This window comes from Crocodylus porosus, unplaced genomic scaffold (assembly GCF_001723895.1).
Source record: "Crocodylus porosus isolate Cpor-Errol unplaced genomic scaffold, CroPor_comp1, whole genome shotgun sequence".
NCBI lineage: Eukaryota > Metazoa > Chordata > Crocodylia > Crocodylidae > Crocodylus > Crocodylus porosus.
In genome coordinates, this window is record NW_017728950.1 from 53,774,605 (window position 1) to 53,795,036 (window position 20,432).

Below are 20,432 nucleotides of genomic sequence, written 5' to 3' on the forward strand. Positions count from 1 at the left end.
CATGCAATGGCAGCAGGGGTTAGAGAGGCTTGATGCAGGGGCTAAAGTCCACTGAAGTCCAGGAGGAGAGAGAGAGAGAGTCCAAATTGTAGAAGGATGTATGCAGGTAATATCTACCTATGCCAGACAGGAAAGTAGGTGTTGTCAAGAGCGGGGTCACTGGCAGGGCCTTTGGGTGGATAGGTGGTGTGGCATGGTGCTGGTCCAGATGGAAAGGGCATCCCACTGGGTCTGTCTTCACTACCCCTTTTTATAGGGGCAGACCTTGTGTGACCCTAGTGACAGGAGGCATGCCCAGGCAAGAGTCAGCCCTGGCACACTGAGCATGTGTGCTCCATGCAGGGATGTGCAGTTTCGGGTGTCTGAAATGGTGGGAGTTGCTGGTTCTGCAGGGTCTTTTGTCTTTCAAATGTTGGGTTCTTGTCTCTATTCCTGGGTGAGGTCCATGATTCCTGGATGAATCAATGCAAGGTGATGGCCTGGTTGTTACAGGCCATTTAGTAGAGACCTGCTACCATTGTATTTCAATCATTCTCATTCATCGGGGAACCAATTTATATGGTAGGGGTACAGTGAATCATATTGTTGCAACATGGGATGCCCAGGCATAGGACACAAGATGGAGGCTTGATATATAAAATGGAAACTTGACATGACTTTGGTTTACTTACAAACACAGGCCTAAACCATACAATATCCATATGAAACAATAAAAATCAATATGAAAATGATGATAATACAATATACAACAGTGGATATCCAAAACCAAAAACTTGCTACCAAAATAAATATGTTTAAACTTATCCTAAGTCTGAGCTCACTTATACTTATTTATAGGGAATAGAGAGGGAGAGAAAAAGTCAGAAATAGTTGGAGAAGGGGAGGGAATGAATTTAAAAATTTAAAAAAAAGAAAAACTGGGGGTTATGCTACATAAGTATGTTGGATATTGTTTGCTCCCAGGTGGAGTACCTTACACTTCTGAGTGTTGTACTTCATCTGGTTCTGGTCTGCCCAGCTCTCCAGCCTGTCCAAGTCCACCTTTATCTGCAACCTATCTTCTAGCATGCCCACACTCCCCCATAACTTGGTGTCATCTGCAAAGTTGGCCAGAGAGCTTTCACTCCCACATCCAAATCATTAATAATGATGTTGAAAAGCACTGGTCCAAGCACAGCCCCTGAGGGACACCACTGGAACCTTTTTGCCAGGACGGCACAGATCTGTTCATGAGAACACTCTGGGTCCTACCATGCAGCCAGTTTTCCACCCACTGAACTGTTGAGCAGTTAAGTAACATTGAGTGATGTTGTACGTCCAGGAAGTATGTGACAGGCAAGGGTTTTTGTGGGTGACAACCTTTATTGCGCCAACTGCAACTGCATTATTGGGAGAGATTTAGACAAGTTTTCAGGCAAAAGACACCCTTTTGACCTGATGAAGGATGCCTTGTGGCTAAAAGCTTGTCTAAATCTTTGCCAACTGGGCAGTTGGTCCAATAAAAGCTGTCACCCACAAAAATCCTTCCCTCTCACACATGTCACTTCTAGCATTTTTTCTCGTTCAGAATGATTTGCGTGCCTTGTCTATCCTGCCTGACCCAAGTTCAGGAATGCATTTAGGCACAAATTCAAATCCACTGCTATAAGGAAAAAAAGTAACTGAAGTTTAAAGTTTAAGCATGTGCTTAGGTGCTTTCATAATAGACACACTTTCCTTAATCTGGACCTATTTGGAAGAGGCAGAAAAAAATGTGCTCTAAAGTCAGTATTCTAGCTGTTTCAGAAAGTAAAGAAGATAAACCCTGTGTCCTTTCTACAGTCTCATTCTCAATGTTTTTATGTACTTCTGTCCCTTTTATTTCCTGGAGAGTCACTGTGAGGGCAGTGAAAAAATCACCATGCTTTGGGAACACCTCAACATGATCTTGGGTTGCATAAATGGATGAGTTGCTAACAATATTTATTAGAAGTCCACCAATACATTGGTTCCATGTCAGACTTGCACTGATATGAGGAAAATTGAGAATATTGGCAATTGGGTTTTTTTGTCTGATGTGGCCAATAAATGCCCTGTTCATGTGTGCAGCTACACTGCAGCACACAGGTGGCCAGGAGGACACCTAGTAGTGTGGAGAGCAGTTGGGTCCAGCTGGTAAGTCTGTTGTTGGGGAAAGGACATGGTAGTTCAGATTGAGACTCCTGCAGTGAGGGAGGGAGTGGGAGTGGGGCTGGCACAGGGGCAGGGACAGGCACTGCCCAGCCAGGACGGAGCATGGGATAAAGCCACAGCTTGTCCAGAGGCCACGGAGGAGGGGGCATCTCCTGCTGCTGCACACACCCCAAGAGCGCATGGGAGGTATGTGCCCCTAGATCTACACGTGGGGCAGGGTGGGCTGCCTCTAAAAGCTGGGACCAAGGCTGCACCGGGCTCTTTCCTGTGGGGGGCTGAGTTGGACTGCACTTGAGGCAGGTGGTGACAGTGCTAGGAGAAAGGGTTGGGGAGCTGCAGCCTCCCCAAAATTTGCCATAGCCCCCACTCCCAGCAACACCACCTCCCACCCCTAGCACAGCCTCAGCCCAACTGCCCACCGGGAAGAGCTCAGTGCATCCCTGGCCCCAGCTCGCAGTGGCAGCCTGTTCTCACCATGCATGCAGATCCAGGGGGCACACACCCTCCATGCAATCCTGGGCTGTGCACAGCAACAGCCAAATCACTTGGCATTAATTAACAAACAAAGCAATGAGGGCCTCTTTTATTCTCCAGAAGAAGCTAAGCAACTTCAGTGCAAGACCAATGATGGATTGGAACGTACTTGAAACTGCTACTGGCACGGCGTTCTAATGTTATGTTGCCAGATTGTTGTATGGGGCCTACTCATTCAGGGGCAAGAGGCAAAATGTTATTTATTTTTGATACCTTAACTACACAGCTAGGTAAACATAATATTGTTTATAGTGTTGTCATTCATAATTTTCTTGCAAGTGTTACAATATCCAGGTTGTTTGTTTGTTGTTTTTAAATCATTATCTTTGGAATCTGCCACCAAACTTGTGAATCTAATAGTTTTTCAAAACAAGTAGATTTCCCAACAGAAATTAATCTTTTAAGAATGCCATTGGTTAAAATGACCACTGTTTCTTATATCTGCTGTATGAAAAAATGCGTCTGCTTCAAGTGAGGTGTTGTCTGACGGAATACATATAAAATAAATATAGGCCTGTTGGGGAATGGAAATTAAAGTCAAACATGGAGACAGAATCTGAGTAAGGAGGGATGGAAAGAAATAGAACTGAAGTCCATCCATCCCAAAGGCTAGGGTAAAGTAAATAGAATTGCCCTTTGTATGGCCATATGGAGAGTTCGCATATTGGCATATGCATTATATGTGAATTGATACTGCTGACTTACCACAAAAGACACAAAAATGAAAGAAAATAGAATTTTAAAACTTCAGGAATGTATTTTGCTAATGTTATTAAAATCTTATTATTTTTAAGGGGGGGGGGGCACAGATCCAACACTATTTTTGAGTGGGTTGTGGTGCCACAAACTGCACATGGTGAATGTTAAAACATGGCCCATACTGGAAATCTGCAGCGTGGGGTCAAAATTTCCTACCAGGATTTCCTAGTAGCAAAAAAAAGAAACCCGAAACAAAAAGTGGTGTAATGCACGTGCAGCAAGCATGCACTGGCATACACAGAAGCTAGGCTGTCCAGAGCAATGCTCTGGCTGCTGGCCAGCCCTTCATGCTGCCTGACCTATGCTTCTGCTGCTCTGGGCCACCAGGTAAAACTGCTGGGGGCAGCAGTGGTGCTAGCCCCAGCCTTCAGGTCTCTCTTGCTGAAGAGCTGGGAGGAGCTAGGCAGGGGCAGTTTGCCCATTGCAGGAAAACTGTCCATCAATAAAGCGCATGTGCAGAGGTTATACCTGTGGCAATTTGTGCTGCTGCAAGCACACACTCCTGCATGTGTGGAGATGCCAGAGCCAGAGAACAGAGCCAGAGATTTCAAACAGGAATCCATAGTGTTAAAAACATTCTGACTTACAGTCCTTCTGAGTACTTTGCAACAGAAAAAAATTGCTCTATTATTTTTCTGTAGTCAAAAACTGAGTGAAAACTAACAGATGACATTTGCTGAGGGGGCCCTTGAGTCTCAAAAGGTTGAGAACCACTGCTATAGTATTAATGACCTAGGAATGTTACTTTTAGTGTGGGTGTGTGTGGGTGTGTGAGAATACGAACTAATATTAAAAGAAAGCATAGGGTAGAATATGGCCTCTAGGTTCTAATGCCCTAGAAATCCATTCTCATTCAGAACTCTACTCCATCACTTGTGTTTTAATGTTTATACAGAGTTAGATCAATTTATCAAATGCAGCCTACTAAAAAAAACAAGACAGTGCTTGAGGTTTTCTGTTATGTTACAGTGGGATAGTAGAGCCCAGTGCCAAGATTATAATCTGAGCCCTGTAATTAGTAATTCTTCATTATAAGATGAAAATACCATATAGGGCACTTATAGCCCCAAAGGACTTAATTGCTAACTGTGGCTAGTGTTGTTTTATGTTTCCAATAAGTAAAATCCATTTACTGTGATTTTATTATGGTTTGTAAGGAAAGAAATAGAGTGTCTCTTGCATTTTCCTCTGGCCTCAGGCATTTGCTGTCTATCTTATTTTCTTGGACCATTAAGATTGAAAAAATAGAGTATATAAATTGGAGTGAATGCATTTCTTTGTATCAGATGGTTGATGGAAACTAGCAATGTGCAAGCAATCAGTGATGATAAATTAACATATTTAATCTTAAGTATCAAGCTGCAGTGTCCTTTTCATTAATATACTTATAAACATATGGTTGCTTTTGTTTTTGGTGTCAGTTTGGTTCAGTGGGCAATACTTAGGCACAACATAAGACACCCTTATTGATTCTTAAAAGGTCTTTATTCACACTTGAGCCAAAGCAGCTGGTGGAGGGTTAGAGAGCACTCAAGTCACCCAAATCTCTGGATATTGCTTTCTGCTACACCATCTGTGTCCCGTTAAATATTCCTGGTTTTTGCCAAGTTTGGCCAATTTATATGTTAAATCAGTTACAGAAAACAGGATCCAAAAAGCTTCAGGGGAAAAATAGTATTAAATTTCATGACTCGTATACATTAATCATTCATGGGGGAAGGGGAGAGGGGGAATGGGGGGAACAGGACATTTAAATGATCACAGTGAGGTCTCAGATTTCTAGACCTGAATAAAACAAGTGGGTACAGGATTACTTTTCCAGAACAGTTATTCTATAGAGAAGGGTACCCCCTTCAGTCTTGAGAGGGGCTGCCTGAATTTGGCTTGGAAGGGGGAAGCAAAGAAAGCAAAACAAAACACAACACAAACCTTACAAAACAGCTGCAGCCAGTCCCAATCATAAATGCTTTTTCATCTAATATTCACTGTACAGTGTAAGGCCTAACGTACTGGGCAATTACTGTAGTAGTTTAACATTTTACAGTCTTGTACTTGCCTACAGCTTGACGTACTTAAGATTATAACAGATCCAACACGATCAAAACCTGTGAGAAACTTAATATATTACCGCTGTATCAGACTGATGGTTTAAATTATTAAAGGGGCAAAGGTCTAGCCTTCAGAATAATGGCTTTTCTGTAAATCAATGATGTCTTACCTCATAGTAATGGCTTGCCATCCTCTAACCTGAAGGCAAGAGTCTCAAATGTGAAAGCTTGAACTTTATCATCTATGTCTAAAAGACATTTTTTTTTAATGTAAAAAAATCTGCTAGGTCTTGATAAATAGGGATTTTAAAACAAACAAAATACCACCCTCTCTGCTCTTGCTTCCTCCTCCCCCTTCTGCTTTTTCTAGTTTACATAATTTTTCCAGAAGATTAGCTTTTTTGCTTTGATATGGCCAGTACTTATGCCCATTGATTATGAGGCTATTCATGTATGAATGTGAGGAAATGGAGCCTGAACCTTGGACAGTACTCAAAGAAATAAGCATAATATGACTTTGGTCCCTCAGAAATTTGGACAAAAAGTACACCATGTTATAAGGAGACTGATTTTTGCCACAAACATGTTTTGTAAACATTTTACCTAAATAGGATTATTTTCCCTATTAAGTATTTCTCATGATCTTTTCTGCTGATTTTGGCCAATCTGCTGAAAATAGGGTTCACAAAGGTGGAGGAGAAAATATTATTCAACAGCACAACACCTGCAGAGATGGACAGTACTCAACAGGAATGAATTCCAAGTTGTTATTGTGACAGGGCACTGGATGTGCCCTTCATTCCCCTGCCTTTAGTTGCAACATGTTCTAGAGTGTTTTTAGTGTTTTGGATATTGCTCCTTGTAGTTGTGGGTAAGGGCTTGAAGTGGCCATTTTTGGGATTTTCTTTGATTAAAGATTACCTGCAAACACAAGGAGACTCAACTTTATGGCCAATAAAGCCCACAGGTGACTGGTGCCTCCTGAGTTGTGGGGGCACTTGCCCCCCCAGCAGCCAGTCAGCATGATCAGCTGTGGGTTGACATGATCAGCCACAGGAAAACTCCCCCCTAGTCATTATGATCAGCCATAGGGGGACCATGGGGATCACTTCTCCTGGCGCCCCCACTTCCCACTGCGGGGGACCACCAGCGCTCTCACCTGCCCCACCTGCCCATCACCTAAGTGGGGAGTGTTGGCTGTCAGGGGGTACACCAATGCTCTCAGGGGGTAAATGTGCACCACCATGCACCCCCTATGCATCACCATTTATAAAGCCCCTTCTAGTTCTGTATGAATAAGGGTGGCCACTTATAGAAATACTCATACCTGGGGCACTATTCATTTCCCCAGGTTTAGAGATATTGAAATCTAAGTGTGTTTGTAGATGTGCAGGCTGCCTGCTCTGACACTCTGTAATTACAACATGTCAGAGCAGACTCTATTAATCGAGTCTGCTGGAGTATGCTAATTAGCACACTCCAACAGCCTTGGTGTCTTGAGTCTTCAGCATCCCCACACTCCAAAATGGCAGTGGTGGTGCTTTAATGAAAGCTCATCAAACAACTTTTAGTTAAAACATTCCTGCCATCATTTCTCCCCCTCCCCCCCCCGCACCATTCCCTTTTTAGAGTTATGTAATGATAGGGGCTAATTACAAATTTTAGATCTGTAGGAAAATCCAAAATTAAATCAACCCTTAATTTGACAGCAATGTTTTAAATTGGATGCACTTAGATATCTCTTCATTTTTTCAACATTCACAACACTTACAAAAAATTGTAAAGGCAAAAAAGGTAGAGCCCAGTTGTCAACTGATATGTACTGATCAACCTCACTGAGGTAGACTGGAAACAAAGTCTGATTTTTATGAATGTAGATCTGAAGCTTGACTACCAGACAAAAGGTCAGAATTAAGGATATTCTGTTGTGATGCAATATAAACTACTTATTCTTGATAAGAATAGTTTTGTTTGAGGTATATATAATTTAATATTCCAGTCTATTTACTCCAGTGCCCTTTAGGTACATAGGGCTTGAAAATAAAGTGATATGTAAGTATATTGTCCTTCAGCTTCCTTAACTGGATTTAATATGGCTTTTTTGTTTTTGTTTCTTTTCTCTGTCTCTGTCTCTGTCTCTCTCTCTTTGAAGTATATAAGAACTGTGCTGCCAATAGGCTAAATTATTCCTTGGTGTAACATCAGTGGAGTTATATAAGAGAAGAATGTAGCACAATGTGTTGCTACATCTCTCTTTATTAGATTTATTATTTACAATTTATCCAAAGCAAAAATACAATACTTCAAGCAACAGTATAAATAATACTTTCAAGAACACTGAAGTTTCAAGAGAAATGAAAGTTTATTAAGGACTACCTACAAACTTCAGCAACCAAAAAGAGATGATAGCCTTTACATTCTAAAACTGGATTTGCACTAAGAGAAAAAATGGATAAGATAGGATATCTTTTTGTACAGAAAATGCTGAATTACTCACATTGCTTTCCAAGAGGCAAGCAGGATTGTCACAGGTCATACCAGTGCTTCACGTCAACTGCTGTATCAGAATTCAATACAATGACACCATTACTTCATCACTGGGACTCAACTACCTAAATTAAATTGTATCTGTCAACTGCTCTGATTGGGTGATGATGGCTAATTTTCCCAAATTGTTTATAACTTATTTGGTATTTCTTGAAGAATTAGGATGCTCATTGAATGCTATCTCTGAAATGACATCATGCCAAAACTTCTAATCTCACAGATTTCTACTGGAAGAATTTGCACTATTAATGTGCATTAATGTGTGATTAGTGGTCATAATATTTTCTAATAACACATAAATATAGAAATTATTTTTAACTTGGCTTCTGCATCATTAATTCAGTTGCACATCAATAGAGCTTAACATGAAGAAACTATTAATACCTTTATAATTGCCTGGTATTCAGTGTTCTGGTTATAAAATTCTGCATGTAAGTAACAATCTATTATATTTTCTTTTGATTAGTATAAGTCTGCCTCTGAAGTGTAAGGTCTTTCTCTAGTTTGTTTCAACACAAATGTGGGTGAAGGATATGAATATTATTTTGCAGGAGTATATTATTAATGCTTACAACTAAAATCTCCTCCATGAGAAAAAATGAATAGGAAAAGAAATCTCCCAAAATCTATAGCAAGGCTGGGGCAGAGGCCTAGAGGTTCAAATCCATAAGTAGATACAATGCAGAACTTGATTTGTATTTGAGGAAATGACTAGCCCAAATGGATTTTGTAGTTGCATGAAAATGCACAGCGGCAAGCCCTGTTTATACAATCATCATACACTGAAAATCCTAATTCCCTTTCCTCGAAGAGGAGTTTTGGCTGAATATCCTGGATAATATTGCTGTTTTTACCTCTTCCCTTAAGGAGCACATCTGAGGAGCTCTGTACACGTGTAGCTTATCCTGCTGTATTGCAAGGGGAAAAGGACACTGTTTAAATTAATACTTTTTATGTGTTGGTCTCTTGACATGTAGGAGCAGAATTTGGGGCCTTGTGGGCCAGTCTGCAGGGTGAGAGAGTGACAGAGCTAAGTCTTTTCCTGCTGTAATTTTTCATTTACAAAATGTACACAAGCACTAGTTCTCAAACAAAAAAACATGCACATCTTCCCTTTTCAGAAAGCTTACATAAAACACCTCTCTCCTGTCTTTACAAGCAGCTGGCTTGTGCTTCTTTTCCCTGACCCTCACATTGGCTTATCCACTTCTCAAGCAGCCTTTTCTTGCTCCATTCCCTGAATCTGGGAAACCCCAACCTCTGCTCCAAAACTTCTCACATAGACTCTGTGGCTTGGAGAAGTAAGCACTAGGCATTAATCCTCCTTCTGTGTACAACAGAATCTCAGAACATCATCAGCCAGATAAAGAAGAAAGTTTTAATTAACTTTTAAATAACTTTTTATATAACTGAACTGGACATCACCTCTAGCACTCTCTAGAAAGTGTTATGCTGGGTGCCTAGTAGGCCTGTGTGAATAGGGAACTATTAAATTTGGATCCAGATTTGGCTGATTCAGATGCCAGTAATTTGATTTGGAACTCCAAATCGGTTTTCCGCTTTGATTCGGAGCCAATTCGGAGATTTGGCCATAGAGTGTAATGGGGAGTCAATGAAATATCTATAACTTTGTTGTTTTTTGGCTGATTCAGATGAAACTTGCAGGGTTTATCATCTCTGCTGAGTGCATGAAGTTTGCCAAGCTTCAAGGTGATAGGTACATGTGTTTCTGGGAAACTGCACTTCAAATTCTTGAAAGCAAAACTCATGTTGTGTGTGTGTTAAGTCACAGGGGGATGAAAACTGCAGAGCTGGTAGCTATTACTGAGGCCACAAAGCATGTCAAATTTCAAGGAGATAGGTGCAGCGGTTTCTGGGAAAATGCACCTCAAACTGCTGACAAGCAAAACTCGTGACATAAGTGACACTATGTGTGTGTTAAGGCACAGGGGAGTGAAAACTACAGGCCTGCTAGGCTCTGCTGCAGCCACAAAACATGCCATCTCTCAAGGAGATAGGAGCAGGGAGGGTTCTGGGGCCCTGCACCTCTGGCTGCTAACAGGCAAAACTTGTGACGTGGGTGCTTGTGCGATTGTGTCTGTCTTGGCCAATTTATATGTTAAATCCTTTTTCAGGCTGAGGAAGTAACTGCAGTTGGTCCTGGATGGAAGGAATAGTGAAAAAACAGTAAGCTGGTATGATGGTGGACCTTGTCTGTCTGTATCGTTTTATAATCTCCCAAACAGCTGTAAGTACCCCGACTTTCCCACCTGCCACGTCTTAGATGTTATTATAATATGTTCTGCTTTATGATGTCACTTGTCGGGAGGGTTGTTATATATATATTTGTTGTTTTATTTTGCTCTTTGGGTGTCTCTATTAGGAATCTCAGTATTATAGAGGAAAACTTCACTCAATTATTCCCATACACTCGCCGATATATATATTCACAATCAGATGCAGATTAACACTAGTCTTTATCTTTATTCTTTATAAAACTATACAAACTTTCATTATTTTTAAACAGGAGTGGTCCTTTTTTCTCTTTTTTAATAACAATTATATCAACTTTATAACTCTATTTACACACTTCTTATTTAACTTTGATCAGTTTGGTTGGACTGAACTTGGTGTTAGTAAACAAAGTCCTTTTCACTCTGGTTTGTCTGTTTATTTCCTTTTTTTTTTTTTCTTTTTAGAGCAGGCTTTTCTCCTCAAGCCTTGTTATTTCTCTCTCTTTACTTTTGCTATCCTGAGTGTGTACCTTTCATCTGGTGGGTGCCTGAAGCCTTGAATCCTTGTGGTCATCACTCGGTTGTTTTCACTAAGCTTGTGGGAGTGAGTCAATTCATTCTTCTCTTTTTTGTTTGTTTTTGTTTACTTTTCAGCACGGCTGCCAGCCATGTCTCCGTTGCCTCTTTAGGGATCCGCCCCTCTTTCTCAGAGCTTCACTCTCTCCAGCAATGAGAAAAATCCTGAGGTAAGTGTCTTGTCTCCTGGAGATCTTCTTTCTCCCTCACTTTCTCCTTCAGATGCTCTTTTGTTTTCCTACCTTTCTGAGGCTTTCTTCTCCTCTTTTTTTTCTTTTCCCAGAGTTTCTATCCTAATATGGTAATGGCTCCAGAAGTGGTGTTCTCCGGCTCTTTTTGCCGCATCACTGTTTACTCTTTCACAGCTGGCCAGGCATGGAATGCAAGCAAGAAAGCTTGTCAGTGGAAATGGAAATGGAGGCATCAGGGGTTGAGGGGCAGGCTGGGGTTGGAGGGGGTGAGGAGTGCGGAAGAGGGATGTAGCAGCGTAGGTAAAAGTGCAGAGGTACCTTGGGAGTCAGATGTCTGGCAGGTTGCAGTGCATCAAAGTTCCACTATGTAATCTATATTGTGTCCATGAGCTTCTGTACCTACTGCCTAGGAGGCTGATGAAGTGCAGTTCATGGGTCCAGCTCTGAAAAGTGTTTTGTACATTCAAACGATCACCTAAACTCATCACCAAAACTGAAACCAACTTCCTATAGCTCAAAACACAAAACCTGCCAACTATCTCCAGTACCCCCACAAACTGCACACCAGAATCTATCAAAGGCAACAATATCCAACTACCTGTGGGGGCACGTTCCTCATGAAAAAAACACTCTGCCTCCAGTCTCTCAGGCCTGATCCTGAGAGGGAACAAATTGTAATGCAAACCAGTTTTCACTGCTGGGCCTATGAACTTCACTTCATCAGCCTCCTAGGTATAGAAACTCATGGACTCAATATAGATTAGACATTGTAATTCTGACACACTGCAAACTGAAAGACATCTGACTCCCAAGGCGCTTCTGCACTTTTACCTGCACTGCTACATCCCCCTTTTCCCCCACACCTCCCACCCCAGCCTGTCTGTCACTCCCTGATGCCTCCATTTCCATTGTCACTGATTGGCTTTCTTTCCAGCTTTGCGTGCCAGGCCATCCTCTGGCTTCTTTACTATTCCTTCCATCCAGGACCAACTGCAGGTACTTTCTCAGCCTGACAAAGGGTTTTTCAACACAAAAGCTGGCATCCTGGGCAACTAAGCTGAGCACACCAGGAGCCTCATAACTGCACTGCAACCAGCAAGTGTCAGGCCTGTCAAAACCATGACAGGTCTGGGTGTTCCCCAGCCTGGACTATTTCCATATGTGCATTAGCTGGAGGTTATGGCACCTCCTAGCTGCTGTTAATCGGGGGATCATTGGTCCTGGCATTTATGGGGATGCTGCGCTGTCAGCAGTCCCACCAGGCCTCTCTACCCTGGCAGGGTGCAGTTTTAATGGTCATGCCCAGGATCTGGGGCCTCCTCCTTCCCCATACCCCCAAACTCATATGTCCAAGTTCATCCTGGCAGGGGAATGAGCTCAGCAGGGACATATTCTTCCCCTACTGGCTGGTGATGCAGTTAGCGCCCCCTCCCGCTGAGAGCAGGGCATTACCTGGTTTTTAAAAAATCAGAAACGGAAATTGGTGCAGACAGAGTGAGGAGGGTATCACTCAGTCTGTCTGCAGGTGGATCTTGTAGAACCCCAGCAGCGGGAGGTTCACCTTTAGGAACACCATCTGCTCCACCAAAGCAGAATCCAAGCAGGCGCAGTGGAGTGTCACAACATCCCCAGCAATGCTGAACACCATCTTCCTCACCACACTGGTTGGTGGACAGGACAGGTGTTGCCATGCAACCGTGGCCAGATCCTGCCACATCTGGCTGTGGCTTGCCCAGTAGGCCAAGGGGTCACAATCCAGTGGTTCCCCATGCTCAGTGAAATAGGTAGCCACTGAAGCCTTGGCACTACCTGCCTGAGGCTACAGTCTGGTGCATTTAGACCACAGCATTGAAGCCATGCCCATGGCCCACATTGGCAGTGGGTGGCATGGTGGAGACTGGCTGGTGCTGGTGCTGGCGCTGGTGCTGGGAGTGCTCGCATGGGGAAGTGGATCCCCCTCTTTCACGTCCCCTCACCTTTGCACTTCGCCCTCCCTGACATTGTTGACCAGCACCTGTGTCCAGTGATCAAGGGTTTTGGTGCTGCCAGTGCATATGCTTCCCTTGCCCCTCGGGTCACACATGCCCACCAGCATGTGGACTGTACTGGACCACAAGGGATCCAGCCATCTCCTGATGCCCTCCTTCAGCTGCCTCACCAGTGCCTGCACATCTGGTGACAGTGGCCTGCCCCAGCCAGGAACATTGATCCCCTGGAACTTCTCCATTTGGTTGTCCAGTTCCCTCACCTTGGGGATCACCTGGCTGAGGAGGGCATCGTCAGTGCTAAGGGTCTTGGTAGCCTCAAGGAAAGGCTTGAGAACCACCAAGATATGGGAGATGATACCCCACTCAACTCTGTTCAGGGGGCTGCTGATCCTGATCTCCCCAAGCAAGGCCATCTCATGTTGCTCCACCAGCCTTTCAAGCATCAGGTACGTTATATTCCACCAAGTCTCCACATTCTGCATGATTTTGTGCTGTGGGATGCTCAGCTCTGCCTGTTTCTCCCACAGCATCTTGCCCCCCTTGATGTTGTGGTGGAAGTAGCCCACCACCTTCCTGCATTTTGAAATCACTTGGCTTGTAGCAGTAGTGGTGGTGGCGCTATCACCAGCAGCCCTGTACCCATCCAAGGCGTCCCTGAAAATGAGGTACAGCCTGTGTACCACACAGCAGATGCCAATGAAGTTGGCATCATGGACAGCCTTCAGCATATTGGCCCTGTTGTCAGTGATCGTGAACCCATGGGTGAGTTTGGCCTGTCCAACAAGCCACCCCTTCACCATGCAGTTCATGGCCCCCATAATCTCCCTTGTGTGTAGGGTTTATCTAGCACCTTGGCTTGGAGGAGAGGCCACCGATGGCCTGAATGATTGCACCAGTGCCCTGTGAGGGAGAGGTAGGCATGATCACCACCCCAGCTGCTCCAGATGTTGGAGGTGAAGTGCAAGGCTACCTGCAGCCCTGCCTTGCACAGCTCCTCCCTCAAGTACTCCCTGCATGCCTCATACAGGGAGGGTACCACCATCCTGCTAAAGTGGTGTATGTGGGCACTTTGTAAGATGGGGCCAGAAGTGCTATGAACCAGCTGAACCCAACTCCCTTCAACTAGGGAGAAGGGCTGGCTATCCAGAACAAGCATCTCCCCAATGCTCTGGGTGATTTCACTCACCTTTACAACTCACCCCGACTCTGTCTGCAGCTTTCCCCCACTGGTCCAGGGTGGCCTGCTTTGGTGAGGAAGGGGGCTTTGGAGTGAGTGGGGGACTTCCCTTTCAGCATGCTCACACTGGTGCCAGGCTGAGGAGCAAGAAGGGCAATGGGGTGCTGCCTCCTGAGATGCAGCAGCATCGCCGTGGTGGAAAAGTGTTTCATGTGCTTGCCCCAGCTTATGTGCCTTTGGCAGTGCTGGCAGATAGCAAACTTTGGATCATCTGCCAGCTCATAATGCTCCCGCACTTGCTTCTGGGTTGATGGTGAGGATGCTGCCTTATCCCATGCCTCAGCAGGCTGAGGCACAACAGCAGGAGGAGCTGCCTCACCTGAGCCACTTGCCTCCATAACCGCAACCCCCTCCGAGGCATTGCTTTCCATAGGAGACCTGGGTCTATGGGAACTTTGAGCGATCTGGAGCACAAACTGTGATTTCCCCTTGGTCCCCAGAATTGCTTGAGCCAGGGCACTCAGTGTGCCTGGTTTCAGCTCCTCCTCTGGCAGTGGGAGGCTCAAGCTAAGAGATGACATTGGGATGGAGAAGACAGTGATTTCACTTCTGGTGCCTATTTCTGTACTGAGGGTAGGTGGTGCAGGTGCAGGATGTTAGGTGCAGACACTGCTCCCACCTCCTTGCTTTTACTGGCAGCAGAAGTATTGTGGCTGCTTGGGAAGAGAATGCATCTATGTTTGGTTGGTAGGGAGGGGGACTTGCAGCTCTAGCTCTCCCTCTAGCTCTACCCATTTTTCCTCCCCTGCCAGAAGACCTAGCACCTGCATTTCCAGTACACTTCATATTAATCTTTCCTGTGCTGCAAAAGGTGCATGTGTGTCTGTCACTCCTTTTGTGTTGTGTGTTTCCTTCTTTTCCATTGCGCGTGTGCACTGGACTCTGGTTTGATTGTTTGATTCACTAATAAGTATGAAGGCCCATGTAAAAAATGTATGCTGTCTGTCTCTGCTGGGATGTGTATATTTTTTATGAATTCTGAATGTGGAGTGTGACTCTGTGTGTTTTATTCCCTCTGCATTATTCCCTCCATGTTGCATGCGTGCACTACACTCTGCTTTGATTATTAATAACCATATATGGTGTCTTCTTCTGTGCTATTCTATTAATGTGAATGTGTGACTACTACTGTACTTCTTGTTCTTCTTCTGTGTTGCAATGTGTACCTAAAATGATATATCTCCTTCTCCTAAGACCCTTAGTTCCGTGGTGGTCTCAATCTGAATCTAACTTCTGTGTTGTCTTCAGTCTTTATGTAAACTAACTATAATGATATTAATAACTAATAACTACTATATATAATCTGACTCTTCTTCTATGATTTTCCTTCTTCTATGTGTGTATATTATAAGTGTGTGTGTGTGTAATCTGTGTGTCTCCCTGCACAGTGATGGATTACACTGGCAGGGAAAACACTGAGCTTTCTTTCTTCAAAGTTTGCAAAAAAAAAAAAAAAAAGAGAGAGAGAGCAAATATAAATGGAAAGAAATTAATTGGATAGCATTAAGTAAAGAGATTCTAAGCTAAGCTAAGCTAAGCTAAATCCTATCCAATCCTTTCTAACCACAAAAAGGAGCAGGCAAGTTGCAACTGCTGACTATGAAGCAAGCAAGCCAGGCAGCAGCACAGTACCTTTCTGATGCTGTTCTTGAGACAGATCCAGCACACAAAAGACAGAACAAGTCTGCACACAGAGGCTTTTATTCTGTTTCTATGTCCCTTCCCTCAGACACTATAATTGGAAATGCAGTCAGAAAAAAAATCATGCTCATTGGCCACCTAGACATGTCAGTCTTTCCCCACCACTTCCCCTCCCTTTTCTAAGTTTCTGTTTCTCCATATAGCTAGCCTTTGAATCTCCGAATCTATTATGAATTGATTTGGAAGCTCTGAATCGATATGGAAAGCCAAAAGCAGCTAGCAATTCAATTCAGACATGCAGATTCAGACTCCAAATCATCCAAATCTTTTCCAAATCTGAATTGCTGTCTGAAGCTTCACAGTTCCCAAGGGTCTAGCTTTCATTATGAATCAATTATAAAAGAATCCATATCAAAGTAAAACTCTCCAAATGGTCATTACTTACATGCATTTATTTATTTGTATTGTACTAGAAATTAGGTAGTCAGGAATTGGGGCTCCACTCCACAAGCCTTAAATAAATATAAAAGGAATGACTGATCCTGCCTCAAAGGCTGTTTAAAATCTAAGTAAACCATGTCTATTTATTGACCTAGGTATTTATGTTCTTTAGGTCCCCACCCTAAGACTACGTCTATGATTTCAGTTATAATGTAGGCTAGAGATATGTGGGCCATGTGTACATGAGTGCACATGTGCATTTTGATGTGCTGCAAAATGCACCCTGTGCATGTAATTTGGTTCTCCACACTGCAAATCTGTAGTGTGGAGCGAAATTTAGACACCAGGAAATCCCAGTATAAAAAAACGCATACCCAAAATAAGCAGGGCAGCTCATGTGGCAGCAGCATGCACCACCTGAAACCAGAACCTGGCCAGACAGAGTCACACTAGATCTGCCAGCCAGGCTCCACATACACAGATCGCCCCAGCTGGATCTCCAGGAGGCCCCCAGGACTCCAGGTAAGGTTGCTGGGACCAGCCCAGGTGCAGGCCTCAGCTTCTCCTACCCCACCCAGAGCACACATGCAGAGATGTTCACCCGGGACAACTAGCAGCAGCACAAATATGAACATGCATGCTCATCTGGATGGACCTATGATCTATCTTTCAAGGAGCATAGAGTTCCATGTGCATCTGGAACATGCACATGGAATAATTAGGAGCACAGAGTTCCTAACTTACTCTATTGAGGCTGTCCATGTTACTGAGGCCAGATTGTTTCTGGTATCTCAATTAGGCTGTTTAAAAGTAGCCATAGTGCAGTGGTTGTTGCAGAAACATGTTGAGATAGAAATTTTAAACCTAAGAAAGATTAACTTTCTTAAGCTCATGTAAGGAGGTTTTAAAATCCAGGCTCTCTGACATCTCTGGTGCTCCAAAAAGGTAGAAATACATGGTGATAAATAAGAAAAAGTATCCAGGCCCTTTTCATATCTCTTCCTCTCTTCCCACCTGAGCCTTATCTAATTTCTTCTTTCTTTCCCTGTTATGTCATTATATCAACCTTGGATTGGAAAACACCAATCTCTTGTTATTCATTTTCTATATTATTTCTTGCCTATCCCTTTATAATTTGATTAGGCAGCCACAAGGAATAATTGTTAAATGAGCTGTTGCTCAAACTTCTTGCCACAATCCCTAAAGTAAATGTAAAACAATGTTGCTGTAAATATGACAGCTTGTTTTCTGTGTTTGTTCCCTTCGCTGATTTCCATACCAAATTCATTGCTTTCTTAGTTAACACCAGAGTTTTCTAATGGTCAAAATTACAAATTCACACTTTCTCTGATATTCAAACTGAGTTCTTCCTATCTCTCACCTTATCACCAACAATAAAAATTTTGGAATTAAAATATGGCTGACAGTTTTTGATAATGCATGAAAAAAAATAAAATACGACTAACTCATCCACAGTATATTGATTATTCAGTGCTGACAATAGTAACAACATTTGTTACTAAATTAACAGATATGACTCACAGAAATCACAGGGAAATAGTTATCTGCAATAGCAAATGGAAATAGTTTTAGACTTGCTTTCCTGACCTTGGTCCTTTATTAACAGTAGTCAAATAAGCAAAGCTCGTACCTCAAAACTTATTTTTTCAAGAAAATATTGGACTTGGATTTCAGTATTCTGAAGTCTCCCAAAACATGATCCTTAAATATCATGATCACATGCCAGTGAGCCAAACTGAGCCAGTCAGAAATAGGCATGAGATGCCAGGTTGCACAAACTCATCCAGCAATTGCTGTAGCCCAAAATAACTTGCAGTTCCCCAAAGTAAAATGATGTTAATAAAAAAATGTCCTCTGGCAGCAAGTTTTCATTAGCTACTTTACCTCTCAAACTTTTAGAGTATCTTTTGTGTGTATGTGCAAAAACCTCAGACTAAGTGGTATCTTGACCTTCTGGGGAAAAAAAAAGAAACAATTTTTCCATGCCCTTTAGGAGTTAGTTATTTGATAAAGCTGGAGAGATTCTTAAATATACTTATCAGTCTCACGTGGGTGAAACAAGAGCCAGTTATGAAGTTTAAACTGTAGAACAATCCCTGAGGGAGAAAACAAACTAATTTTTTCTTCAAGATGAAGGAAAAAGAATCCAGGGATGATGATTTCACTATATGGGTACTGGGCACCTGTTGATAGGCCTGTTAGTAGTTTCTGATACAGTAGCTGTGAAATACAGTATAGGAAAGTATTGGTGCATTGTAGTCAAATTAAAAGCTAGGATTCAGCTGAATATGACTTAACATATTTTAGATCATTCATACTTTATTGGTGTGATTCATTGCTAGAGAGACATTAATCAATGCAATTAATGAGAATTAATTTGTCAGTGCTATAGTCTGAATAGCCCTGATGGGCACCTTAGTCCAACTGAAAGTCATGATATTATTGAGGTGTTAGTTGCACTGTCATAGTTTGTGTTATTTATGACAGTGAATCTACCATTGAATTTATGCTCTCAGAAAACAGTTCAGCAAAAATTAGATTTTTCCAAAAGTATGATCTCTGATCCATAGGATCCTCACAAACACTCTATAGGTGCTATTTCTAAATACATTTTTAAGAGGATTGCTATGGGCCTTTCCATCTACCACAAGGCTGCTGTACCATCTCTGTCTGGGTGCACACAGTGGCTTTGTTTCGGTTGCAAGGAAAAAAATTCAGATTTCAGATTTAGATCTCCCTTTTTGAAATTTGATTTATAATCATTATTTTAAAAAAGGTATCCATTATAAACTGTATTCACCATCTTAATCCAGGTTTCTCACAATCCTTTCTACCCTTCCTGCAAAATCTGACAGTTACTTATCACAGGCTTTTCAAACTTAACCTTTTCCTGATTCTAGGCCTGGACCTTCCTCCTAGATATTTAGATTATCCTCACAGGCTTCTCTTACAATTAGACAGGTGCTTTGCCATATCTACTCCCAAATTACCTTTGTCCATTTGGTAACAAAAATTCATACCATAGCACAGGACATTATTTTTACTGTAGTCCTTCCCCAGAGCCACACCTCTACCACTTGAGCTGCAAATAGATATTGCCCTTGTCATGACAGAAAATATTTTCTTTCAGGATAAAGTCTTTGCTGCTTGTTGCAGGACAAATCCCCAAAAAAGTTTACACAAAAGAGGTACTAACATTTTGTCCCAGGTTGTAATGGACATCTGGTTGGATATTGTTGTGAGGCTGATGGACCAATCAGTCCTCCAGGTATCCCATAATGCATTGCCTCAGACCTAATCATGGCCTTCCTTGAATTCTGTCCAGTTACTCTGGCCCTGCCTGAAAAACTGTACTGCCTGAAAATTTCAGGACCTAGGTGGCCATCCCCAACTTTGAACTGCCATGTATAGCCACTTGCCAACCATTTTGTGTTTGCCGCCTATCTAAGACCAGCATCAGATCCTGCATCCACTGAGTACCATTAGCCATCAGAACCTACAGAACCCATAAGACCCATCCAGGACCTCTATACCCCCACATACCTACTAGGCCTGCGCAAAGCAGCTAGTATTCACTCTGGATTCAGATTCAGCCGATTCAGGGGACAGTGACTTGATTTGGTGATTTCAATCACTGTCCTGAATCACTTCCAATGAATCTTCAAATCAGCCAGGCCTATCCCCACCAGCCCGGCAATGGCTGTTCCACCCACCCCAGCTCCTGGCTATTTGGGAAAAAAAAAAGCCCCAGCTTACCAGGTGCTGCCAGGTGGGGGGGCAATCCCTGCTGCCCTCCACTGCCCCACACTGAATGAGGGGCTCTGGACAAGCCTCCTAACCTCCCCTTGCTCCCCCAGCCCCCCATAGGTGCCCTTCCTGGGTCAGTTCAGGCCCTTTAAGAAAAAAAGAAAACTGAGAAAAGTCCTGCACTCACCATTCCTCCTGGTGGAGGTGAGTGGAGGGCGATCCCCCTGAAGCCCCAAAGCCAGTGCAGGAGCAATGAGTCCAGGGGCTTTTCTCCATTTTTTTCTTAAAGGGCCAGA